The sequence below is a fragment of the Cervus canadensis genome, chromosome 20 (assembly GCF_019320065.1).
Source record: "Cervus canadensis isolate Bull #8, Minnesota chromosome 20, ASM1932006v1, whole genome shotgun sequence".
Classification (NCBI taxonomy): Eukaryota; Metazoa; Chordata; class Mammalia; order Artiodactyla; family Cervidae; genus Cervus; species Cervus canadensis.
Genome location: NC_057405.1, coordinates 20,434,753 through 20,462,221, shown reverse-complemented (window position 1 = coordinate 20,462,221; position 27,469 = coordinate 20,434,753). Strand labels below are relative to the sequence as shown.

The following is a 27,469-nucleotide window of genomic DNA, read 5'->3' as shown; positions in this document are numbered from 1 at the left end:
TTCATCTTTCTACCAAATTCTCTCTTCTCTTAAAATTGGAGTGCTTTACTGTCTGAGCCAAGGCTGTGCTAGCTTCTACTGTAAAGTGAATCATTTATACGTGTACATATATGCCTTCTTTATTCAGATTTTCTTCCCATCTAAGTCACCAGAGAGCACTGAGTGCTTCCCGCGCGCTCTACAGCAGGTCCTTAGAGTTTTCTATTTTATATCGAGCAGTGTACACGTGTCAGCCCCACTCCCCCAGCTTACGCCACCCCCTTCCCTCTTTGGTGTCCATATGCATGGTCTCTATTTCTGCTTTGTGAATGGGGTCACCTATGCCATTTTTCTAGATTTCACATATACACATTAATATACAACATTTGCTTTTCTCTTTCTGGTTTCCTTCACTCTGTACGACAGTATTTGTAGGGACCTGATGGATCTAGAGACCAAATTCTTTCATAACACAGGTTCTATCTCTGGCCAAGCTAGAGGTTATACTGGCCCTGCTCCAGTGGACCACTTTTCCAGTCCTTTTTCGTTGACTTTTCAGACTTTGGACTCTGATTTCATTCCTAGAACTTTTCTTTCTGGCTTTCCAAACTATAGCTTGGATTTGCTGACAAACATTACTTTAATACCCTTGGCTTATATTGTCACATTTAAGTAATTTCTAATTGACCTGGTTTAAACCCAAGAAAAAGAAGTGCAAAAAAGCAAAATGGCTGTCTGAGGAGGCGTTATAAATATCTGTGAAAAGAAGAGAAGCGAAAAGCAAAGGAGAAAAGGAAAGATACACACATTTGAATGCAGAGTTCCAAAGAATAGCAAGGAGAATTAAGAAAGCCTTCCTCAGTGATCAGTGCAAAGAAATAGAGGAAAACAAGAGAATGGGAACGACTAGAGATCTCTTCAAGAAAATTAGATATCAAGGAAACATTTCATGCAAAGATGGGCACAATATAGGACAAAAATGGTATGGACCTAACAGAAGATGAAGATATTAAGAAGAGGGGGCAAGAAAACACAGAAGAACTATACAACAAAGATATTCACGACCCAGATAATCATGATGGAGTGATCACTCACCTAGAGCCAGACATCGTGGAATGTGAAGTCAAGTGGGCCTTAGGAAGCATCACTATGAACAAAGCTAGTGGAGGTGATGGAATTCCAGTTGAGCTATTTCAAATCCTAAAAGATAATGCTGTAAAGTGCTGCACTCAATATGCCAGCAAATTTGGAAAACTCAGCAGTGGCCACAGGACTGGAAAAGGTCAGTTTTCATTCCAATCCCAAAGATAGGCAATCCCAAAGAATGCTCAAACTACCACACAATTGCACTCATCTCACACGCTAGTAAAGTAATGCTCAAAATTCTCCAAGCCAGTCTCCAACAATACGTGAACTGTGAACTTCTAGATGTTCAAGCTGGTTTTAGAAAAGGCAGAGGAACCAGATGTCAAATTCCAACATTCGTTGGATCATCGAAAAAGCAAGAGAGTTCCAGAAAAACATCTATTTCTGCTTTATTGACTATGCCAAAGCCTTTGACTGTGTGGATCACAATAAATTGTGGAAAATTCTTAAAAGAGATGGGAATACCAGACCACCTGACCTGCCTCTTTAGAAACCTGTATGCAGGTCAGGAAGCAACAGTTAGAACTGGACATGGAGCAATGGACAGATTCCAAATAGGAAAAGGAGTACGTCAAGGTTGTATACTGTCACCCTTATTATTTAATTTATATGTAGAGTACATCATGAGAAACGCTGGGCCGGATGAAGCACAAGCTGGAATCAAAATTGCCAGGAGAAATATCAATAACCTCAGATATGCAGATGATACCACTCTTATGGCAGAAAGTGAAGAAGATCTAAAGAGCCTCTTGATGAAAGTGAAAGAGGAGAGTGAAAAAGTTGGCTTAAAGCTCAACATTCAGAAAACAAAGACCATGGCATCCGGTCCCATGACTTCATGGCAAATAGATGGGGAAACAGTGGAAACAGTGACTGACTTTATTTTTGGGGGCTCCAAGATCACTGCAGATGGTGATTGCAGCTGTGAAATTAAAAGACACTTACACCTTGGGAGAAAAGTTATGACCAACCTAGATAGCATATTAAAAAGCAGAGACATTACACTGCCAACAAAGGTCCGTCTAGTCAAGGCTATGGTTTTTCCAGTGGTCATGTATGGATGTGAGAGTTGGACTATAAAGAAAGCTGAGCGCCAGAGAATTGATGCTTTTGAAGTGTGGTGTTGGAGACGACTCTTGAGAGTCCCTTGGATAGCAAGGAGATCCAACCAGTCCATCCTAAAGAAGATCAGTCCTGGGTGTTCTTTGGAAGGACTGATGATGAAGCTGAAACTCCAGTCCTTTGGCCACCTGATGCGAAGAGCTGACTCATTTGAAAAGACCCTGATGCTGGGAAAGATTGAAGGCAGGAGGAGAAGGGGACGACAGAGGATGAGATGGTTGGATGGCGTCACCGACTCAATGGACATGAGTTTGAGTAAGCTCCGGGAGTTGGTGCTGGACAGGGAGGCCTGGCGTGCTGCAGTCCATGGGGTCACAAATAGTCGGACATGACTGAGTGACTAAAGTGAACGGAACTGAAACTATTAAAAAAAAAAATCCAAAATGTAGCTTGAATACTTTGTTCATCAAAGTCTCACATTTTTTAAATATATAAAAAATGTATTTACCTTCAAAATAATACATTTTAGGTGATAAATGTGATCACAGTCTTGCTTATGTGGAAAACGAGGCACAGTTTCCTCATTTATAGTCAGCAAGCTCTTCTTCTAACTCAGATTATTTGTCTATACTACATGGCATTCAGTCTTCCCAGTAGAAAATTAAATTCTCCGAAATAGTCAATTTCTAAAGAAACAACAGCAAACAACGGAATAAAAAGCATCAACTAGCTTTCTTTGTATTTTATATTGTACATATTCATCATACTCATATTGCATATATTTATAATTTGTACACACAGATTTTTTACTTTTTAAATCAACACTTTCTAATTGTCACCTGCACAGCCATGAATCACTCCGTGAATATATATGCGTATGAATACAGTGTGGAAAAGACAGAAATGAAAGTTCATTTTAGAATCATGATACTGACAATTTTAACCCTTTCCTTGCAGTAAAGCCTATTGAACATTAGATGAAGCTATTACCAAGGAAACTTACATAGCAGAGATTAAGTTGTCCTTTAAGGGTCCATGTTTTTTTCCTTTCATCAGGCATGAAAAGGGAAAGAGTTAGCTGCTCAGACATGTCCCACTCTTTGCAACTCCATGGACTGTAGGCTCCTCTGTCCATGGAATTCTCCAGGCATGAAGACTGGTTGGGTAGCCATTCCCTTCTCTAGGGGATCTTCCTGAACAAGGAATCGAAACCAGGTTCCTGGCATTGCAGGCAGATTCTTTAATGTCTGAGCCAAGTCAATTCCAATATAAGCTCATTAATACTGAACTATTTCACTAAATAAATAGTGCTGAGGAAGGTATAAGAGAATCAGAATGTCTTGCATCCCTCCCAACTGTGGTTATTGACCATAATTAAATCCAGCTACTTCCCTTCTCTACTCACCCAAACAACCTCAATCACAGTATGTGGCAGCTATTAATATCTAGAGAACTTTGACATTCAAATAAATAAAATGGACATGATTAAACTCTGTGAAGAAAAAAAAAAAAAAACAAGAAAAGAACATTCATTATTTCAATACGAAGAATTCTCTCTGCTTTGCTGATATGAAGCTGCCTACATTATAACACAGATAATGTATAACTCAAATGAGTGCCTACAAGGAAGTAAATCAAAGAAGCTAGGAAAACCATTTTTCTCATGTGGTAGTGAGTAGGCCAAAAATGCATTTCTACCTCTAAAGCACCTTGCAACATAATGGAAACCAGGTGAAGCTAAGTTTAAAGCTCATATAAAAGTATTCAATAGCTTTCTATTTGCTGAAGAAATTGATATCCTTGACAAGTGACATTTCTGAGATGTAGACGATTGCCAAAGGAAAAAAAAATTAAATCCATCACAAAGTCCATTACTGAGAAGTAATAAATGTGTATGTGGATATAAAAGGAAATCAATACCCAGAAAAATTGGAGGAATTATATGGAAATCTAATTTCTTTAAATAAATACATGGCATAATTATAACAGAATAATGAGGGATAATTCAATTTTGAACAAAGTTAATAAAGAGCCCAACCAAGCACTTAGCAGAAGCCTATTCAAATATCACCAAGATCTTATCAAGAACATCTATTTCCAATGATTGAGAGGAAAGATCAGTCAGTGGCCAGATGAAGCTGGTGGCATTTCTACTTGACTAGAGTAACACTTAGGCTCAAGTCTGTCTTTCCAGGATTTCCTCCGACATTCACCCAGGGCCAGAACAATGACTAAGTATTACACGAACATGTCATCACAGCCGCCTAACCGCAGGCAGGGGAGATCTGAAGCAAAGTGGGCCAGGGGCTGACATCCCTCCCTGCCTCTGACTGCCCCTGCCTCTTGGTACCCCTGGAGAAACCCTCCAAGCTCAACTTGAGTTCACTGCCTCCTCTGAAGTCTCCCCTGCCCCCTGGGACAAACTGGTCACTTATTCTTTGGTACCTACCCTATACCTTGAACATAGACAAAATCCTAGAAATTGACTTTATCACACTTAAGGAGGCAATGTAGCGTATGGCAAGGAGCATGGATTTTAGGTTCAGAAGGTCTGGGTCAGAATCTCAGCTATGCAGCGTTGCGACCCTCAGTAATGCATCTGACCTCTGAAAGCCTCAGTCTCGTCATCAGTAAAATGGGAACAACTCAAAGGGTTAAACGAGGAACTGCATTTCAGCAGTTTATGATCATTCCTGGCACGTAAGTGCTGCTCAGTGGATTTAACTGGGTGGTAAATATGAGTGGGCAGCAGGAATAAGGATGGTCACTCTTTGTACGATGCCCCTTCCCTTACAAAACAGAACCATTTCTTCCCTGCAGAGAGAACGTGCGCTTCACTGCTGACCTTCACGCTGAGCAACATGCCAACACATGGTATTTCTGTTTACAAATGAGTACACCTGCCCAACTCTATTTGGCCCATTTGCTCTGAGATCAGCTCCCCACACTTACTTTCTTCCACTTAGAACCCCTGTGGGTGTGAAACTCCATTTCCCTTCCTCACCAGCCTTTAGGCTTTGACTAAGCTTGAGCTTCCTGGGTGGTGCAGTGGGAAAGAATCCACCTGCTAGTGGAGGGAGATCCGGGTTCCATCCTTGGGTCGGGAAGATTCCCTGGGGTAGGAGATGGCAATCTACTCCAGCATTCTTGCCTGAAAAATCCCATGAACAGAGGAGCCTAGCGGGCTACAATCCATGGGATCCACAAAGATTCGGACACAATGGAACGACTGAGCGCAGCAGCAATCCTGGCTGGCGGGAGGCACCGGTTCAACAAAGTGCCTCTGGTTCCTGGGACCAGTCCTCCCATCTCGGCTTTTTAACCCTGCAGGGAAGGCAGACAGTGTCTGGTGCTTGCCAACCTGTTTGCTTCACTTTCCCCTCCTTGTTCTTGTTGCTCTTCCATCTAATTTTAGCTATCCTATTTTAAATGCTCCATATTAAATTTCCTCTATTGATTTATCTGGCGCAAATATTTCTTCCTGGCTGAACCCAGTTTTTTTTTTTTTTCCCCTGAATGGATCTGATATTTAGTCTCAGGGGCCCACAAAGCTTAAGTGGAAATAATAAAACATTTACTCAGCCTATTTCACAAGGTCCTTGTGTGGGATCCAGGAAAATGCTGCCCATGACAGTATTTTGAAACTATCAATCGTTGCACAAATGTAACATTTTGCTCTTAATATTTTCAGTTGCAAAGGACAAGCTTAGCTTCACTGATCTACAGCGGCAATGTTCCAAATGATACTGATGGCTTCCAATGACATCATGCTTGTAATTTGCACAGTTGAATAAAGGGGAGGACGAAGTCCAAGAGATAACTGCATTTGGCATAGCAGGACTCCTATGAGCTCATAAGTCAGAAGACACTGATAGAAACAGTGACAATCATGGTTTTGCGGAAGACAAGGAATTATTTGGAAGACCGCCACCTTAGAGATTTGCTCCAAGTCTTAATTTTGCAGATGAGCAATCTCATTAAACTCCACAAGAATTCAGGCAATGTCAGATTACAGTATCTGCTTATTTGAGAACAACACAAAAACAAAGGCAAAACATAAATGCAGATAGGAAAGATTTGCTTAAGAAGTCCAGTTTTCAAGCAAAGTTTTGAGTTCTGAACTAAGGTGTATTAGTTTAAGCAGCTATCTGAAACACAATAATTTAAAAAACAATCATTAAGACATGCTAAATAACGTTTTTTAAACTGCATACTTATGAAATTTAAATGAAGTCTGTAGTTAATGGTAGTGTACTAATGTCACTGTCCTTGTTTTGGTAATATATTCTGATTCTATAAGATGTCATCACTAAAGGAGCTTGGAACTCTGTACTATTTTTAAAGCTTCTTGCAAAACTAAAACTATTTAATTCAAAATAATTTTTTTTAAGGTTCTTCGTATGCCAAGGGGAATGTATCACACAAGAAAAAATCCATTAAAATTTGAAGTGCAAAACTTGCAGCCTTAAAGGGATTCTGGATGAAATTAGAAATACAGTTCTTACTCTGCTACACAACAGAGGTACTTATGTGTTTTTTGAATCACTCCACAAACACATACCATCAAGTCATTAAGCATGGTACTTTGTCACATTTTCCTTCTTAGGTCTTTTATCATTCGGGAGACGTCCTACCTTCTTTAATGAACCATCCTTCAGTTGGTCATGGGGTTCAAGTAATTTAAACTCCTGTGTTTAAAGTTTACTCACTTCCCCCAGGAACAACCAAGGACAACTAGTTGCCAAATACCCTAACTCACTTCTCAAAATGTCAGACAGACCACGAACCTGTCAGTCAAATGTGAGGTTCTGACCATTTCCCAGTGATATTTACCTCTTGGTTCATAGGGAAGGTTTGTTTGAGGACTAGGAAAAGAAAACATCTGGACAAATAGCACCACTCCATTCTCAACCATAAGGATGTTTGGGGACAGGCTCTTAGGGAGGGTCCACCCTGGGTCCAGAGATGCCCACAGTCTCTCGGAAGGATGCTTAGAGCCCGGCTCTGATGGGGAACACGGTTATGTGATTTCTTACAACCATCCTGACTTTCCTCCAGATGAAAAACCTACAGCATCCTTTTCTTTGTACAATGAAATCCTTCAACCTCAGAGACATTACTTTCAAAGAAACAAACATACTCGTCAGGAAAACTGCTCTACAGGATATGAAAGTGTCTGTCCTGGGGCTTTATCTCCTTCCAAATTGTTACTTTCCCACACAGCACAGCTTGGGCAAGAAGCAGGGAGAGTGAGAAGCCAGCAGTTTCCCTCTCATCCCCTTCCTCAGATGCAGAGCTGCAGAGGGTTCACCACATCCAGCATCGTTGCTGCCGTCTGCTGGGAACTTTCTTACCTCAAGTACTCTATGTTTAACATCTGTGATTAGCTCAGATGTATTTGGTACAGTGCTTGGCACGCAAGATGCCTTTTGCTTCCTGAAAACTAGGCAGTCAGAGGTAGACCGGTTATTCCGAAGTGCCGGGGCCCTGCCTCCGCTTTCTCCCCTCTGATGAGCGATCCTGATTTTAGTGGGAGATCAGGTGTGCCACGTGCTGGCGAGGACTCCTGCCCCGGCCCTCCACCGGGTGCCAGTCAATTCTTGTGCAATGTCCGCATTATCCCTAAGAGTCAACGGGATGCACATCAAGAAGGGAACCCACCATGGCTTCAGAGACCCCCTACTGCTCAGGCAGCATCACATGGCCAGCGTGGGGATTCCAGGCAGTGGGCCTTGGGGAGGGGTGCATGTTTGTGGGAGGGGAAAGGGGGTAGGGAACTTTGTTCTGTCTAGCTTTAAACGCACTTTGTTTCCACTGGGATTGCCTTTGCCTTGTCTAACACACAAACACAGATGTAATGTGTATACACATGCACTGTGTGTGGATCAATATAGAAAAAAAGTTAAAAGTCTTGACAGTAAAATTGAGCATGTGATCTCTTCTCACCTGTCCCCACCTCCCCACCCTAACCACTGAAGCCCTCAGAGGTAGTTTCAGCTGCTCTCATCTGTACCACTGTCTCCTTGCTTCACTGCAGGCTCATCTACATTGGAAGCCTCCCATTTTTTATGCCAGCCCTTAGGACTTCCCCGGTGGTTCAGACGGTAAAGCGTCTGCCTACAATGCGGGAGATCAGGGTTCGATCCCTGGGTCGGGAAGATCCCCTGGAGAAGGAAATGGCAACTCGCTCCAGTATTCTTGCCTGGGAAATCCCATGGGCGGAGGAGCCTGGTGGGCTACAGTCCATGGGGTCTCAAAGACTGAGCGACTTCTCTTTCTTTCTTTGGAAACCTGAGTAATCATGGTCACACAGTTTTGACGAAGTCCAAACCAGAAGTGCCTTCTGTGTTCCACCAGATGGCAGTCCCGCATCAGGGAAAAGGGGGTGGGGGGGTGATCGTATTTTGGATACAGAAGTATGCAATTCTGGTATTTTCTGTGATGGGAAATACCAACAAGTATACACGTTGGTTCAGTACAAAACAAAGTGTAGGTGTTTTGTACAAACTCATCACAATTGTTCGGTAAAAATACAAAAGCAAACCATGTGAATTCCCCAAATTAAAAATATTTTGATGACTAACCTAAACTTTTGGTACGTGACACAGGGTTGAAAACAAAACCCACAAAACATAGACTATGTTCAAGTATGCGGTTACAGTCACTATCTGGATTTGGTTAGTATCCTAAATATACCTCTGCTTCATAGCTACAAACTGCTTCAACTTTTTCATTTGGAAAGTGTTATGACGACATATTGCATAGTGCTATGTTAGAACGCCGGCACACATATGAGCAAGCAGCAAGGAATTGTCTTTCTGTGGTGATAAAGGGATTCTTTAAAAATCTAGTTTTACCCAGCCACACGGGAGTATGAAACCTTTCCATCTGTCTCTCACAGCAACCTTTACCAAGGACCAGACAAGACAGTTCTCATCCATTCCTGGGAAATCCAGTCCAGAATCTAACACATCTCTTGTGCCAGTAGCCTGGCTCTGCTCCAAGACCGTGTCACTCTCTGGCAGTAAGTGATGCTAATGAAATAGCATCTACTTCAGAATGCCTGATGTGATGTCCATGACGGGCTAAAGGGCCAGCTCCGCAGATAAGAATGGGCAGGCTCACGCTTGCAGCCTTTTACCTGCAGAAACTGAATGTGGCACTGGACCCAACAGGCTCTCTGGGTGCATTGCTTTCACGATGTGCTAAGCTAACTGGATCCGGGTGGTCTGGCATTACCCTGTTTATCAAGATAGCATTTTTCAAGATGCTGTGGATACCAGCTAAATTAATGTTTAGCCTCAGCTTCCAATTGGGTATTTTTGAAGCAAACTATTATCCACTTCTGTGCATGAGTCTTCTGGATCTTCATCTACTCTTAGCTTGAAGTCAGCTGTAAACCCCTGTGACAGATGGTTCAAAATCTTTTCTGTGGATTGATGTTAACATATCATGCTTATCTTTAGTCATTTTCTTACTTCCTGAAGAGATTATTTAATTGTTCCCTATTTCTTTTGGTCCCACCAGCAGCTTTCCAGTACGAAAGAAGCTTGTGTTTCTTTTTTGTTGCCATTTGCCACCATTTTTCACATGTCCAGAGACACTTTTCCCTTGATCTTATGCCTCTTATCATGGATTACTTATTTATTCTGTTTATCAGTGGTAGGTAATATGAGTTTGTACTTTCGTTTCCTAATATATATTTATCTTGTAGGATTCAAGTGTAGACATATTTAGAGAAGGAAAATTGTTTGGAAAAAGAAGTATTTTTATATTTCTCCCAGAGAGTCAGGCATATTTCTCTGTTTAGGTTATTAACAACCAAAATGTTAATTTCTACAGATACTTGTTATTTGCATCATTGCACAAGTGAATTAAAGCTAATTAATTTAACACAAAGTCTATGAGCAATGGGAAAAGTACTCTACCAGTATGTTTTTGAGGACAACACACACTTTTGTGCACCATCACAGCACATGGTTCAAGTTGCCCTGCACATACAGAAAGGCATAAAAATGGAGCTTATCAAAGCCTACATTTACGACAATTGAATTACATCATATCACAAAAGCAAACTTCACATACTAAAGATTCAGTCTTAACAAAAGAAAATGTAGGTCTGCTAGGCTATTTTGAAAGATTATCTATAATCAAGTAGCTAAATGGGTCACAATGTAACATTTTATATATTTTTCCTAACCCAAAGGCCCTGTAGAAAACTGACCTAATTAAGGCTCTGTAGAGAGCTTTTAATTTTTCCACTACTGTGAGTTTTACTTAGTCATGAAATGAAGCTTAATGATTTCTTTTTGATTATTTCCTATAAAAATCTTCAATAAAATCAAAGTAGATGAATAGCTTTAGAAACAAAGGCGATACCCAACAGACTCCAGCCTTTCATTGTGAGGCGCCATTATAATCGGCAGTATCACTTTCCTTAGATTTGTTTACTTTCCATTACTCATAACTGCTTATTTTAATTGGACCAAGCTAGCTTCCTTTAGACTCCCCTCCAGAGTGATGTTGGCAGAAATGATTGGCAGTTCCTTCTCCCACACGGTGCCATCCTGAAATTGCAAATGTCAGTTAACAGGCTTCTTTCTCTCTCCAATGTTTAAGAGTGGGAGTCTGCATTTAGCAGAAAGTAGTCTGGGTGCACATATTTCTGAATAAATGCATCTGAATCTATGCATTCAAATTCTGGAATCAAGGGTTTAAACGAAGCCAGAAAGGTCAACCACTCCAACCATGCCCTGCGTTCCCATCTGTCATCTATTTGTCAGCCACTCCAGGCAGGTGAAACTATAGCCTACTTTCAAAAATCATTACATGTAACCCCTTCTCAGTTATTTGTAGTAGCGAGTTAAGAAGAGCAGCACTGACTTAATTTTGCAAAGCATTTTTTGTTTGTACCAGGACTTTTTGCACTAAGGTTCTTATTAGATTTTATGGCCAGGAATAAAGTGGCAATTCTTAGTCCCTCACCTCCTTATTTTTTGTATCCAATTAAAATTGAGGGACTATTAGCAGTGAAATGGCCAATAAGTGGGGGGAATGTGATAAGCAGAAGCTATCAAGGTAACAGAGAGTCTGTGTTTGGCCCAACATCTGGATCCTAACTGAACCTGTGTTCGCCATGTACTAAATAAGCATGTAAGGGACTCGGCCATGCTGGAGAGACACAGCAAAAGCCCACCCTGATTCCCAAATTCTTATCTATCACACCCCCCCCCCCAAAAAAAAAAAAAGCTAGACTAAATCTATTATTAAATAAATGCTATATGAATAAAATGTTTTTATAATAAATCAGTTAGATGTTCCTTTTAAGGAAAAGAAAGAAAAAAAGAAAAAAATTTATTTTGGCAGCCAGGGTGCCTCAGTTCAAAACGAACTGAGGTTAACAGAAGAGGAAGCTCCCCAAGTTGAGGTTATAATTAGCGGTGTCTCAAGGAGAGACATCTGTGACCAGGGTGGATAAAAAGCAAGGAGACGCACAGAAAGGAGCCTTGCTATCTTTGCCGTCATGTATGACATCAGGGAGAAGCCTTGATCAGTGACTGTTATTTTATTTGAAACGGTTCCCACTTCATGGCAGCAACTGATCTGAGTGCTTCATACACATTAAGTTGAATCTCGGGCCCGAGGATGAGGATGAGATTTAGGGGCTTCCTGCCGCCGTCCGGAGGACACGTGCGCAGAGGACCGCGGGCGCGGCCTTACCCTCGCCGCTGCTTCCTGAAAGCAGGCATGGTCAGCCCGCACACCCGTGGCCGTCTCCAGGGGCCTGCGGCGGCCTGGCCGTGACGGCCTGTGAGGTGCAGGGTCGGCCTCACGGTGCCCCTGGAGCGGGGTAGCGTCCCCTCAGGTCACACACATGCAGAGAGGCACGAACGCCCCGCCCCGTCCTCACTCTTTTCTGCTCCTATTGCTCTTCGCTCACTCCCTTCCCCATCCCATGTCAGGAGCCACTAGAAAATGCAGACTGGAGCTTAAATGGATGAAGGCAGGCAAAAAAACAAACCAAAAAAAAAAAAAAACACAAAACATTTTTTCTTCCCCCCGAGCAATTAGCTTGTGAGAGGCATGGATAAGGGTTTGTGGGATTTATCTCATTTAATCCTCATAAGAAAGGTTCTTATTCCCGCTTTACAGGCAAGGCCCTGTTAGTCATGAGCCTTTCTTTCCCATCCCCTAGACCTCCCTGTCTCCTGCCCAATTACTCTTAAAAAACTGAAATGTCTCTTGCCTACAAAAAAAAAATAAAAAATGTGCTCCTTTCCAGAACTCCTCTTCCCAAAACCTTACAAGATGAGGGTATATTTATAGAGCAGGATTTTGCTTAGGGGCTGGAATATATTTGTTGAATCCTGAACAGGTTTCGGCTAGAAATGTATTTACTGCTATGATAAATACACTTGTTGATAAAATGTTGCTGTCGTAACTTTCACTTGGGTGAAAAATGTTTCAAAACAACATATTTGGGGAGCCAATTGGGATACATTCCCAGGATGCCTATTGTATTTCACATCTTCAGAAACATTTCTGAGAAACAAATGTGTCCTAGAAGCCTGACCTTTTTCTGAACAGAATAATCATTGGAAAAGAAAATAGCAATAAACATAAAAAGGCCACATTCCACTGCATGTCCTGTCTCCATAATCCTTTTCCTGCAATTAAAAGCATCCGAAAACCTGCTACAAAATAACCACAAAATTGGGGGAAATTAATTCCATCTGAGGTTGTTACAGCTAAATTCACCTATTGCCGGAAGGGATCCTGAGAATACTGACACCAAGGAAGTTCAATCAAAACTTCAGTGATTTTACAGCACCGCCCGCCCCCCCCCCCCCCACACCCCACAAGAAAAGCAGAAGATTCAACACTGGTCTGCCTAAAAAAGGCATTAAAATACACAGAGACAGATTATTAGAATTCTGAATCCAATCTCATCCTGTTCCCCACCCTTCTTCTGTTCCTCTTTTACGACCTATGACTCAGCAGATGATAATACAAGGTGTCACAGGGACACCTCACGTATTCAGGAATACCTTATTTCATACAAGGTCATTTTCCAGAAAAGTTAAAATTTAAAAATAGGCTTCACAGACTTAAACAAAAACCTGAAATGTATTAGACATCATTCAGTTCTCTTTAGAGAGAATCCATCACATACAGTTTTACAAACTTACCTGTCGTTTAGGTGTCAAGGCGCCACTTTGTCTTCCCTTCATATCTCTTTGAGTTCACATGTGGACAGCTCACCATCCAACCCTTTAGGTTCCTAAGCCCTCTTAGGCTTCCCATCTTTATGTCTTGCTGCTTCTTTAATAAACCAAACTCTCACATCACACTTCTGGTCTTAGCTGTCCAAGACACTGGTTAGATACTGTCTAACCCAGCAGGACCCCACAGAGCCTTCCCAGGACAGACTCCTCTCCCATAACTCCTGCTTTAGCTTCTCTATCAAGTAAACAGATAAAGTGTCTGGTGCACACTTCTGAGTAGTTTTACAAATGTGAAGACCCCCACCAAACAGAAGAACTTAATTTCTTGACCATGAGCATGTAGCCCCCGTACCTTTTAGAGCCTGAGGACTGATGATGTTAACCCCTGTGACCCCACTCTGTTACCTCACCATCAACCAACCATCAACTGGGCATGAGCGGATCATATATATCCTGTGACCCCTTCCCTCACCTGGCCTTTAAAACGCTTCCTGGAAGCCCAGCTGGGAATCCAGGTGTTTGGAGCACTAGCTGTCTGTTCTCCTTGCTGGGTGCCTGCAATAAATGCCACGCTTTCTTCACTACAGCCCAGTATCAGTAGACTGGCTTTATTGTGCATGGGAGAGTGGACCCAAGTTTGGCTGTATAACAACATTGCCTTCCATGAGAAATCTTCCCTGACCCTCTGAATCTGGGCTCCAGGTTATTCATGAGTTCTCACAAGCACCATGGACTTTCTAGGAAACAACTGACCACACAGTCCTTATAACTGCCTGTTTACTCCTCTGAACATCTCACTGAACACCAAGCAGACCAGGAAAGGATTAATTTCTATCTTACACGCTTTCAAATCTCCAGAGTTAGTACACTGCCCAATGCATGGATATTCAACAAATGTTGTTGAATGAATGAACACACCAGTGAAAGAAGCTACCTCACTATGCACTAATACTGGCTTCTATCAAGGTTTGTGAACTGTACAGGTCAGTATTGGTTTAGCTGATATGTCCTAATTCAGGAAGTTGGGACTGTTTAGGATGACATCAACTGTGTGAGCACAAGTCTTAACTCTGGCACATACGAACTGGGAAACTTTGGGAAAATTGGTCCATTTCTTCAAACCTCAATTTCCTTCTCTGTTAAATGAGAAGTCATACTGAACCCACAACTTGCTACTGTGGAAAGAATGAGACAATTTATGCAAATTTTAATAAGCTACGAATAGCTACTTATGTCTTGCCTGTAATTACAATTAATAACTAATATAGGGTTATCTTTGCCTACATTATCCTGAGCTGCCTTAGTTTTATTCTAATATTTTAAATGTCTTGACTTTTCCCATTAGAGTAACTGACAGAATAACTTCTCTCAGAATTGATTACTTGTATGGTAATTCATTACTGGCGCTTTTGTTCTTTTTTTTTTAATCACATGTCCCAGCTATTTCTTTTTATGCTGAGCATCTTCAATTCCAAATTTGCATCCTGAATTCCACACTTTCTTAAAAAATAAGAAATTGCATAATTGCCCATAATTGCATGAGATTCCTGCGTACCTCAGATTAAGAGCCTTATCATTACCTGGAGTCTGCATTGAAAATGATCGGCCACGTTTCCAAAAACCTGCTCCGGTGTCCACTTCCCAAAAGTCCCTTGATAGCTTCACAAGCCCTTCCTGTGTTCAGGTTCAAAACCTCAGAAGCACTTCCGGTGCCCCCGTGGACACATCCAGCTGCCAGACTTTCAGTTTCAGCCCTCTCCATGATGGCCTTACTACTAAACTGCCCGGGGAGTCACTACACCCTCCTAACTGACCCACCTCAGTGGGCTTTCACAACTCTAATTTCTCCCACAAAGCGAAGCGGAACACTTTCCATTTCTTGGTACAGCTCTCCTCACAGGAACCCTCTGCTTATAAACAGAAGTGAGCCCAAGCAGAGCTGTTAGAGACTTTCCAGGCCCTCGGAAGGCGACACTCCACTCACAAGCGCTCAGGATCCCATGCAGTCTGACCCACGGTGCCTGTGAAACAACCTCTTCTCTTTCAAGTTCCATTTATTTTTTTCTGTGCTTCAACCTTCCCCTCGCCTGCCAGTCAGATGCTGAGGGGATTGGAGATCCCTCCCCTACATATGTTATCTAGCGAAGCACACCAAGAGCACACCATCTCCATCTCCTTTTGCTGTTAAATTCCTCTTCATGGCACTGGAAACCACATGATACGAATCATCTGTTTCCTTGCTCCTTATCTGTCTCTCCTTGTTAGAATGTAAGTTCCCTGAGCACAGGGGCTGTGTTTCATTCATTGTTGTATTCTCAGAACTCGGACTCAGTGTAGGTACTCAACACTTTCTGGATGAATGGATGCACATGGCTATTATCACATGAGGCATTAAAATACAATAGCTGCTGTATTTAAATCCCTTTAAATATATGACCAATCTCTTTATTTTTTGAGTTGTTGTTCAGTCGCTCAGTTGTGTCCCACTCTTTGCAACCTCATGGGCTGCAGCACGCCAGGCTTCCCTGTCCTTCACCATCTCCCAGAGCTTGCTAAAACTCATGTCCGTTGAATCAGTGATGCCATCCAACCATCTCATTCTCTGTCATCCCTTTCTCCTCCTACCTTCTATCTTCCCCAGCATCAGGATCTTTTCCAATGAGTCGGCTCTTTGCATTAGGTGGCCAAAGTACTGGAGCTTCATCTTCAGCATCAGTCCTTCCAAGGCATATTCAGGGTTGATTTCCTTTAGGATGGACTGGTTGGATCTCCTTGCAGTCCAAGGGACTCTCAAGAGTCTTCTGCAACGCCACAGTTCAAAAGTATTGATTCTTCAATACTCAGCCTTCTTTACATCTACACATGACCACTGGAAGAACCATAGCTTTGATTATATGGACCTTTATACAGACCATTTTTGAGTTAAATCTTTTTAAATGAATCATTTATTTAAATCTTTAATTCCAATGATTTAAATAAATGTTTAGAATGTAATCTACATTTGAGCATAGGCACATGTCTTATTTATATCCTTCAATACTCAGCATGGTCTTAGCACATTATAGATGTTCAATAAATGGTGAATTCAATCAAATCATACACAGACCTTGGTTATTTGATTTTTATGACTGCTCACTTTACAATCACTTAAGGAAAAATATTTTCCATGCTCCACTAATTCTGTTTTTGAAGTCACCAAAATCTGACATGTGGAAACTGGAACAGTTCACTAATTAAAGTAAAAGTTTACATAGCAAAAGTATAAGTTAAATGCTTAAGATAATTCATTACAATCTACTCATGGCCGTGTTCTTCACTTGATCAATGTAAAAGAACATTCACTCGGCATCCGTGGACTAAGAGAAAGCAATGTGCTGTTCCAGCCTCACTGCACCGGTCACCTCTCTAAATGCAGAGCAATGGTAAGATGGCCTCCAACAGGAGCAATTAGCTTTTCAGCGCCTAATAAGAAGTCGTACAAAAATGTTTGCTGAATGAAGTCCCCTGTGTAAAAGCAATGAGTCAAGGATATGAACCTGGGCGTCTCTGCCTCCAGGAAACACCCATCTCCCCACAAGGCCCCCACCCCACACCCGCCCTCAGGGGTCACAGCATGTGGGCTCCAGCACTAGGCCTACGTCTCATCTCAACTTCTCTGAACTCAGGTTTTTCTTATTAGCAACTAACAAGTTGGTAAAATTTGGTAAGTACTTTTCTAGTTATAATAAAATGAGACCCAAAGAATAATGTTACATTATAGTTTCAAAATGGTGTGAATAAATTTCACTCCTTTTCTAAAGATGTTTTATAATTTTATGAAGACAGGATTATTTGTAATTCAAAATAATTTTAATGAAATACTCATATTATATTCATATATATCATATATTCACCAACCAGAAAATGAATTAATAGCTGCTCCCTTTGAGGACCTTTTTTTAAAAAAGCCGCTTGGCATTCTATGTGACTAGATTCTTAGAATTCAGCCTATCAACTTCATTGCCTCACTTAATCTAATGGTAAAATTAATACTTTCATATTATACATATTTCTTTCAACATCTTCAACCCTAATCTAAACTATTTGAATTATAATCTACACAAGGTTATTATGGCATTTTGCAAACTTGAATTTATTTATTTTATAGAGGAGAAATTTCTGAGCCATTTTTTTAAAATGCATATTTTTAAAAATTCTGAGCCATTTACATAAATTTGATGTGTTCAATATCATAGAAATAAACCAACGTCTTCTGAATTTTCATTATAATAGTCTTCAAATACACACTCACTAATTCTGAGAAACTAAGGTGAATAATGACCAAAACAAAATTCTTTTTGAAAAACAAGGAGGGCAAGTCTGAGTAACAGGAAGAGCAAAACATGAGTCTTCCCTGTATTTACAAACAGCCCATCTGAGTAACAGGTTCTCTTAGAGAGAAAAAAATTACTTATTCCATCTAGATTGCTGGTGGCTGTGGCGTTAGCAATTTTGAATCAAGCAAAATATATACATATAAAGTTTCCAATTGTTCTATCAACATTTTAGTTCCTCTTTTTGTTTTCCTAGCACACATTCTAGATTGCAGACGCTAATGAGAGGCAAAAAGGCAAGAGATAACGCATAGAGTGATTAGAAGAGGGTCTACATGCTCCCAACCTTAGAACTGAGACAGAGACATGCATCACCAAAGTTAAAATATCAGTGATTCTGGCAACCACTTATCAGACAGTGAGTGCTGCTGTTCCCTTAATGTATTCCTTCCAGAGTGCCTGTCTTACTGGCCAAAGAATCAATAAGAGCCCTGGGATAAAAATGAGAATGAAGTCTCAGAATCCAATTACTGAGGTTTGTGTATAAAACAGCAGAAAACAAAATATGCAGATTTCTTTTTCCCATTCTAGTAGGATGATAAAGACAGTAGTCTGTTCACAATGAAGACAGCCAGAGTAATTCAAACTGCTGAATGCACAAAGAAATGCCATGCCATATTTTTAATGAATGAGCTTCAGTTAATTTCAATAGGAAGTCATTAAAAATTTAAGGCATTTTCTCAAGGGTGAATTCTCAGCTTCCCCCAACCAGACTGAGAATGCATACAGTTTAGAAATTACTTCTTACCTGATGGATAGCTATACTTCTAAATTTCTTTAATAAAACCTATTTCAAATATTGTTATCAGAACTTCATTTCCTAAACACGGTAAGAAAAAAACACTGTGATATTTGTTTTCATAAAATTTAGAACTTAATTTTGAATATTCAATACTTTCAAAAACAATAAACTGAGATTATACCAGATCAAAATTCATATCAATATATTTCAAATGTATTATGAACCTCTATGTTAGAGTACTTAATGTAGATTGAAATGTCTTTTATAAGTTTAATTATGCCATATGTCAAGTGAATATTTTTTACAAAGGCTTGCAATCAGAATGGGAACAAAAAATTGACATTTGTGCTTTGTAGATGTTTTATTTGAATAAATGCTTTTTAAGTTTTGACAGTGAATACAGATCTTTCTTCTTCTTCTTCTCTAAGATAAAGGAGATTTACACACAGTAACTAAGAAATAAACTGAAATAAAGGCATACATTAGAGATTCAGTGCAGGCTCAGTTCTTGACCACCACAATAAAGCAAATATCACAATAAAGAAAGCCTTTTTGGAATGTCTGTCTTTTCTTGTCTATTTGATAAATTTTTACTCATTCTTCTATACAGGCACACCTTAGATATATCAGTTCAGTTCAGTGCAGTCGCTCAGTCGTGTCCGACTCTTTCTGACCCCATGAATGGGGTGGCCCTGGACAGCATGCCAGGCCTCCCTGTCCATCACCAGCTCCTGGAGTCTACTCAAACTCATGTCCATCAAGTTGGTGATGCCATCCAGCCATCTCATCTTCTGTCATCCCCTTCTCCTCCTGCCCCCAATCCCTCCCAGAATCAGGGTCTTTTCAAATGAGTCAGCTCTTTGCATGATGTGGCCAAAGTATTGGAGTTTCTGCTTTAACATCAGTCCTTCAAATGAGCACCCAGGACTGATCTCATTTAGGATGGCCTGGTTGATTCTCCTTGCAGTCCAAGGGACTCTCAAGAGTCTTCTCCAACACCACAGTTCAAAAGCATCAATTCTTCAGCGCTCAGCTTTCTTTATAGTCCAACTCTCACATCCATACATGACCACTGGAAAAACCATAGCCTTGACTAGACGGACCTTTGTTGGCAAAGTAATGTCTCTGCTTTTTAATATGCTATCTAGGTTGGTCATAACTTTCCTTCAAAGGAGTAAGCGTCTTATAACTTCACGGCTGCAGTCACCATCCTCAGTGATTTTGGAGCCCAAAAAAATAAAGTCTGACACTGCTTCCACTGTTTCCCCATCTATTTCCCAAGAAGTGATGGGACCAGATGCCATGATCTTAGTTTTCTGAATGTTAAGCTTTAAGTCAACTTTTTCACTCTCCTCTTTCACTTTCATCAAGAGGCTCTTTTGTTCCTCTTCACTTTCTGCCCTAAGGGTGGTGTCATCTGCATATCTGAGGTTATTGATATTTCTCCCAGCAATCTTGATTCCAGCTTGTGCTTCTTCCAGCCAGCGTTTCTCATGATGTACTCTGCATATAAGTTAAATAAGCAGGGTGACAATATACAGCCTTGACATACCCCTTTTCCTATTTGGAACCTGTCTGTTGGTCCACATCCAGTTCTAACTGTTGCTTCCTGACCTGCATACAGGTCTCTTAAGAGGCAGGTCAAGTGGTCTGGTATTCCCATCTCTTTCAGAATTTTCCAGTTTATTGAGATCCACACAGTCGAAGGCTTTGGTATAGTCAATAAAGCAGAAATAGATGTTTTTCTGGAACTCTCTTGCTTTTTCGATGATCCAGTGGATGTTGGCAATTTGATTTCTGGTTCTTTTGCCTTTTCTAAAACCAGCTTGAACATCTGGAAGTTCACAGTTCACATATTGCTGAAGCCTGGCTTGCAGAATTTTGAGCATTACTTTACTAGCGTGTGAGATGAGTGCAATTGTGCAGTACTTTGAGCATTCTTTGGGATTACCTTTCTTTGGGATTGGAATGAAAACTGACCTTTTCCAGTCCTGTGGCCACTGCTGAGTTTTCCAAATTTGCTGGCATATTGAGTGCAGCACTTTCACAGCATCATCTTTCAGGATTTGAAATAGCTCAACTGGAATTCCATCACTTCCACTAGCTTTGTTCGTAGTGATGCTTTCTAAAGCCCACTTGACTTCACATTCCAGGATGTCTGGCTCTAAGTGAGTGATCACACCATTATGATTATCTGGGTCATGAAGATCTTTTTTGTACAGTTCTTCTGTGTGTTCTTGCTACCTCTTCTTAATATCTTCTGCTTCTCTTAGGTCCATACCATTTCTGTTCTTTATCGAACCCATCTTTGCATAAAATATTCCCTTGGTATCTCTAATTTCCCTGAGGAGATCTCTAGTCTTTCCCATTCTATTGTTTTCCTCTATTTCTTTGCAATGATCGCTGAGGAAGGCTTTCTCATCTCTCCTTGCTATTCTTTTATATATATATATATTTTTTTTTTGACAGGAAATAGAATTTATTGGTGAGCATGTTGAAGGAGGGGACAGCGCTGATGCTCTCATGAGTGCAGGGCCCGCCATTTGTCCAGAAGACCACGATTAGGGATATATTAGATCCCACAGCCAACCGGGATGAGCAGCTTTTCTGCCACTATGTTTTCAAATTCCTCGGCATTAAACTGAGTAAACCCCCAGAAGTCGTGGATCTCCTTGTGGCCCGGGAACCTGAACTCTGCCTGACGGAGGGCTTCGGTCACATGCCCTTTGTCCTGCAGCTTGGTGCAGACGGGCGTTGTCACTTGGCCAGTGTGGACCCTGGCCGCTGTGCCCTGGGGCTTTCCAAAGACACTGTGCATATTTGTCTGGAGTCTATGAGCTCAGCACAAGACAACATCTTGCGGATGCGGGTAACGTGGAAGGGGTGGAGCCACACTCGGATGTGAAAACCATCTTTGCCACCGCTTTTTGCCATGTACTTGTTGGCACAGATAGGGGCAGCCTCCAGGGCTTCAGAGGAGAGCTTCTGATGCTCATCTGACACCCTGGGCCACAGAGTGGGAACTCATCCACTTCGGCCTTCTTATGCCCCAAGTCGAAGATGCGGATTTCAGCAACAGGGACACCACGGCAGAAGCGGGACTTTGGGTACAACTTGTTCTTACAATACCAGTAACATCGGGCAGGGCAGCGGCCCATGGCGACACCCGGATCTCCAGCGACATGCCGAAGGGAAAAAGCACACCTTAGCGATACTGTGGGCTTCGTTCCTTACTGCTGCAATAAGTGAATATTGCAATGTGAATCACAGTGAATTTCTGGTTTCCCAGTGCATATAAAACTTAGGCTTACACTATGCTGTAGTCTATTAAGTGTGCATTATGTCTGAAAGACAATGTGCAAACCCAAATGTTAAAGTATTTTATTGCTAAAACATGCTAACCATCATCTGAGCCTTCATCAAGTTGCAATCTTGTTGCTGGTGCAGGGTCTTGCCCTGAGGTTGATGACTGCCGACCAATCAGGGTGGTTGGCTGCTGAAGGGTGGGGCGACTGCAACAATTCCTTAAATTGAGACAGTGATGAAGTTTGTGGCATCTTTTCCTTTCAGGAATGATTTCTCTGTAGCAAGCAGTGCTATTTGATAGCATTTTACATACAGGAGAAGTTCCTTGAAGTCAATCCTCTCAAACCCTGGCGATGCTTTATCAACTAAATTGATGCAATATTCTAAATTCTTTGCTGTCATTTCAGCAATCTTTACAGCATTTTCACCAGCAATCATTTTCTGTGCTCATCCATAAGAAGCAACTCCTCAAATGTTAAAATTTTACCATGAAATTGCAGCAATTCAGTCAAAACCTCAGACTCCACTTCTAACTCTAGTTTTTTCTGTCATTTCCATGACACCTGCAGCAACTTCCTCCATGAAGCTTTGGACCCTTCAGTCATCCATGAGGATTGAAATCAATCTTACATCCCTGTTGATATTTGGACCTCTTCCTATGAGTCACAAATGTTTTTTAATGGCATCTAGAATGGTGAATCCTTTCCAGAATGTTTTCAATTGATTTTACCCAAATATATTAGAGGAATCACTGTCTAAGGTAGCCAGAGCCTTAAACATGCATTATTTAATAAAATCTGAAAGTCAAAATGACTCCTTGATCCATGGGCTATAGAATAGATGTTGTGTTTCCAAGCATGAAAACATTCCTCTCATCCATCTCCATTGGAGCTCTTTGGGGACCAGGTACATTGTCAATGAGCAGCAACATTTTGAAAGGACTCTTTTTCCTGGGCAGTAGGTCTCAGCAGTGGCCTTAAAATATTCAGTAATCCACACTGTAAACAGATATGTTGTCATGAAGACTTGTTACATTAACAGAGTTCAGGCAGAGTAGACTCAGCATAGTTCTCAAGGGCCCCAGATTTCTCAGAATTGGTGAGTGAATGCTGGCTTCAACTTAAATACCAGCTGCATTAGCCCCTAACAAGAGAGTCAGCCTGTTCTTTGAAGCTAGGCAGTGTTTTCTCTTCTCCCTCCATGAAAGTCCTGGATGGCATCTTCTTCCAGTATAAGACTGTTTCATCTAAACTGAAAATCTGTTGTTTAGGGTCGCTACCTCCATTTATGATCTTAGCTAGATCTCCTAGGTGACTTGCTGTTTCACCTTACACTTCTGTGTTATGGAGATGGCTTCCTTCCTTCAGCTTGGGAAACCGACCTCTGCTAGCTTCAGACTTTTCTTTCGTAGCTTCCTCAGCTCTCTTAGACTTCATAGAATTAAAAAGAGTTTGCTCTGGATTAGGCTTAAGGGAATGTTGTAGCTGATTTGATCTTCTGTCCAGACCACTAAACCTTTCTCCGTATCAGCAATAAGGTAGATTATCCTTTGTGTGTTCACCAGGGTTGCACTTTTAATTTCCTTTAAGACTTTTCCTTTACGTTCAAAACTTGGCTAGCTGTTTGGCCCAAGAGGCCTCGCTCTTGGCCAGTCTTGGCTTATGACACGTCTTCCTCACGAAGCTGACTCATTTCTAGCTTTTGATTTAAAGTGAGAGACATGTGCTTCTTGCTTTCAACTGAACACTTGTAGGGTGATTAATTGTCCTAATTCAATATTGTTGTATCCCAAGGACAGGGAGAGAGGCAGGAAATAGCAGAGCAGTCAGAACACACATGTTTATCATTTAAATTCACCATCTTACATGGGCACAGTTCGTTATGTCCCCAAACAATTACCATGGTAATAACAAGAATCACTGGTCACAGATCACCATAACCAATAATAAAAATGTTGGAAATATGAGAATTACCAATATGAAACAAAGATGCAAAGTGAGACGATGCTATTGGAAAACCGGTGCTGACAGACTTGCTAAATGTGGGGTTGTGAAGGTTTCTTCAACATGTAAAAAACACATTATTTAAAAAGTGCAATAAAACAGGCTTTGTCTGTATTGTAGAATAAATTCAGCTTTATCTCTAGAAAAAGCAGTTTTAGTTTGAGGCAGAGATTCTGAAATACACCAAGCATGATATTTTAATACAGACTCTCTTGTCCAAGGTTACATGTGCCGCAGCTCAGGACAGGCTGCCCCCAAATATGCCAAAGTGGCACATTGATTAATTTGAAGTAAGATTACTGGAGATCCAGCTGGAACAAAAACAACACTCTGGCCCTCCTTTGTCTCCACGAGAGCAGGAAACAAAGCTCCCATGGGAAGGTGCCCTAGCTTTGGCAGTGGACGGAGGGCATCCTTATTGACAGAGAGAGGGGATTCAAGGTCCAGAAAGCTGTCTAAACAAACTGTGTTACCTCTTCATTTATCTGCTACCCCAAGCAAAACCTCTTAGTTTCATCAAATATTCACAAATACTTGATTCTTAGTCTAAAGGGTATATCAACAACCTGATGCAATCACTTCTTAGCTCCCTTACCTATAGGGCCTCGACATTTATACAAATTAAATTTGGTTTTCTCCCATTAATCCATCTATGTCAATCTGATTATTAGATTAGCCAAAAGACCTCAGAAGGGTAGAGGAACACCCCTCCCTCAAAACATATACAAGCTTCACAGTAGAACGGCTGTATCTACTAATACTTTACAATTTCATTTCCTTTTCTTTATTGTCAAAACCTAGAAAATAACCTTTAATGTATAAAATGTAACAGCCATGATTTTTATCATACATGTGCACAGTATACATTTTTAAGTTTAAGTTTAATATTTTTTAATTTAAAGAATCACAGATTTTTTTCAACAAAAAGTTTTATTACATTATTATTTTCAAGGGAAAGATTATGCATAACTTTGCCCCTGGGATCTTTTAAATTGCAACTTCCCAAAGTGTAGCTAAATCAGTATTGTAATGTTATTTATTCTAATTCATAAAACTTAAAAGATGGGCCAACATATTGATTATTTCTACATCAGGGATGTGAAGATACTAAAACAAGTAATTTATGCTTCTGGAAACATACAATTAAGGAGCTAAAAATAAATAACCTTTAAAAAAGCACTTTTATTTTAAAGAAAGCCTAGAGTTTCAGAGAACATAGACTATTAGAGAGAATGTAATTCATGCAGCATTGGGAAATATGACCACATGTAGTCAGACTGTCCCTGAGAAACCTAGAGAAGATGGGCTGATGCAATTTATGTTGGGAACCATGGATTATAAACCAGTGCCTTACGAGTGAATTACTGTTCCTTAATCAGATTTCATCAAGTTGATCTCTCCATCAGTGGTTGATTTATGTATTTATGACTCACAGTACCATATATTTGCATCATGAATAAACTATAACTTTTTTCTATAGAGAATTTTCTATTGATATATCTCTTTTGGAGATCGTTCAAGTAGGAGCAGTGGTTGTAGCTAGTATAGTATAGTTGTAGCTAATGAAGTATCTAAAGAGAAATTGGACAAGAAGTAATAAAAAATATTTTTAAAATGACTACTGATTGGGATCCTTTCACGGACTTGTTAACAATAGTCTGTAAGGGGAGTGGTTCATTATAACAATCAAGAAAAACTAAGTCAAGTAAGTATATAATTATGTTCAAAATAGCTTCTTCTAAGAAGGCTTAGAAATTGCATTAAAGTGAAATAATGTTATTTTTGTTCATTAGGTGATAAATTGTCTATACAATCTATAATTCCAGATCTAGAAATAATGCAGTGCCAAAAATCCATGCATTTCTGTATGTAGAGTTATTGCGTGTATGAATTGGTATAGACTCTGTAAAACAGTGCTCAATATGTGTATACTCCTGTGAGAGGTTCACACTACATAGGAAGCAGCTAGCACAGTAATCCCAGGAAAAGGTTTAGCCAAAAACTCTTTTAATAGAAAACATAAAAAACTGAAAATAAATAATCTGAGCATTCAGTAGAATAAGCTAAAAAAAAAAGAAAGAATACGAGAAATGTAAGGAGTAGAAATAACTGAGGGAAAAAGGAATTAAATGAACTGGAACCTGAGAATGAAAACACAACTGATATGGTCGATAAAAGTAATCCCCTGTATTCTGAAGTGGAGCCCAAAACATGTCTGACAAAATTAAACAAAAACAACATAATAGCTCACACAATATAAAGATGCAAAACACATATGTCTCTATATAAACTTCTTATTTTTAAATGTATATTATCACTAAAATATTCACTATACTTGAAAACATAAGTGAAACAATTTGTTTCTGGAAATTTCTTAATATTTAGGAATACACAAGTTACCAAAATTGACCAAAGAATAAAAATAGGTGTCTCATCCAGAAGCATTTTGCAAAGATTATTTTTCTAAAATTTCATCTAATAGGTAACTGTTATACACATTGTCCATAATATAGAAAAAATCCAAAATTATCCAATTTTATGAAACTACTATAACTTGATCTTAGGATGATATAAGGCATCTCATGTGAAGAAAATTATAAGCTTGTCAAACTTATAAATAAAGATGAATTAAAAAGGACAAGAACCTTGCAGGGATTGATAATGATAACACAGTGTGATCTGTGCAGCATAATTAACCCAACATTCTGCTGCAGCCATATATTTAAAATATTTATATATCATAGACAAGAAAGTTGTTTTCAATAATGCTCCAAATTTAGAAAATCTACCAGTGTTATTTCACCACATAAATGATATGATCAAAGTTAACAGATGAAGAAAATATATTTGATAAACCTTAATGCCTATTCATGAATGAAAGCACCATAAAAAAACTAGAGAGTAGAAAGTTACTTCCTTAGTCTATGAAAGATAGTTCTCCCTCTTCCTCAAGAAGACAAATCTAAAGTAAGGATCATCTCTAACTGGTGTAACTTTACTAGCATTCAGTAAGAATCAACATGTGAGTGTTTGGCATCCTACAGTGTTACAGCTCAGTTATCGTATTTTTTATCTCTTTTTTTCTAACTGAACCTTGATTTTCTCTAAAATGCTGACCTGTTTTAACTTTTATTTGCTCTAGAACTTTATTCAATAAAAGTGAAAGGTATTTTGCAGGCAAGCCTTTGCAAGAACATTAAACACTGATTATAAGAATTGTATGAGAGAACAATTGTACACATAAATTTTATAAAGCTCAATTTCTGCTCATATCTAAAAATATTATTTTAAAAAAGGAATAGAGACAACTAAGGAAAAAGAACATTTTCCCCAAAACAAGCAAATGACATTAAATAATCCTTAGTAATCAATCCTCAGATGCATTTCTATTAAAACCAGAAATAAGATATGCATACTTGCTATCACTTCTAATAATATCTCATTAACATTTAAAATGTACATCCCCAACATCCAGTAATTCTTGCAGCAGAAAGAAATCCTTTAATAGGTGGGTACACGAAAATGTTTCTTTGTAATAGGGAACATAAAATAGCAATATAAAAGTCCACCAATATGACCCAAAAGAATAAAATAAGTAGTCCATTTTTTTGAATCATTAAAACACAACAGTTA

The 27,469-nt window shown here is 39.9% G+C and overlaps 1 protein-coding gene and 1 pseudogene across 2 annotated transcripts in view; both read right to left on the bottom strand.

Moving 5' to 3' along the window:
• ADGRB3 (adhesion G protein-coupled receptor B3) overlaps positions 1–27,469 on the bottom strand; it is an 851,399-nt gene that overhangs the window by 673,016 nt on the left and 150,914 nt on the right. The window lies entirely within an intron of this gene.
• LOC122422821 lies at positions 20,982–21,685 on the bottom strand (annotated as a pseudogene).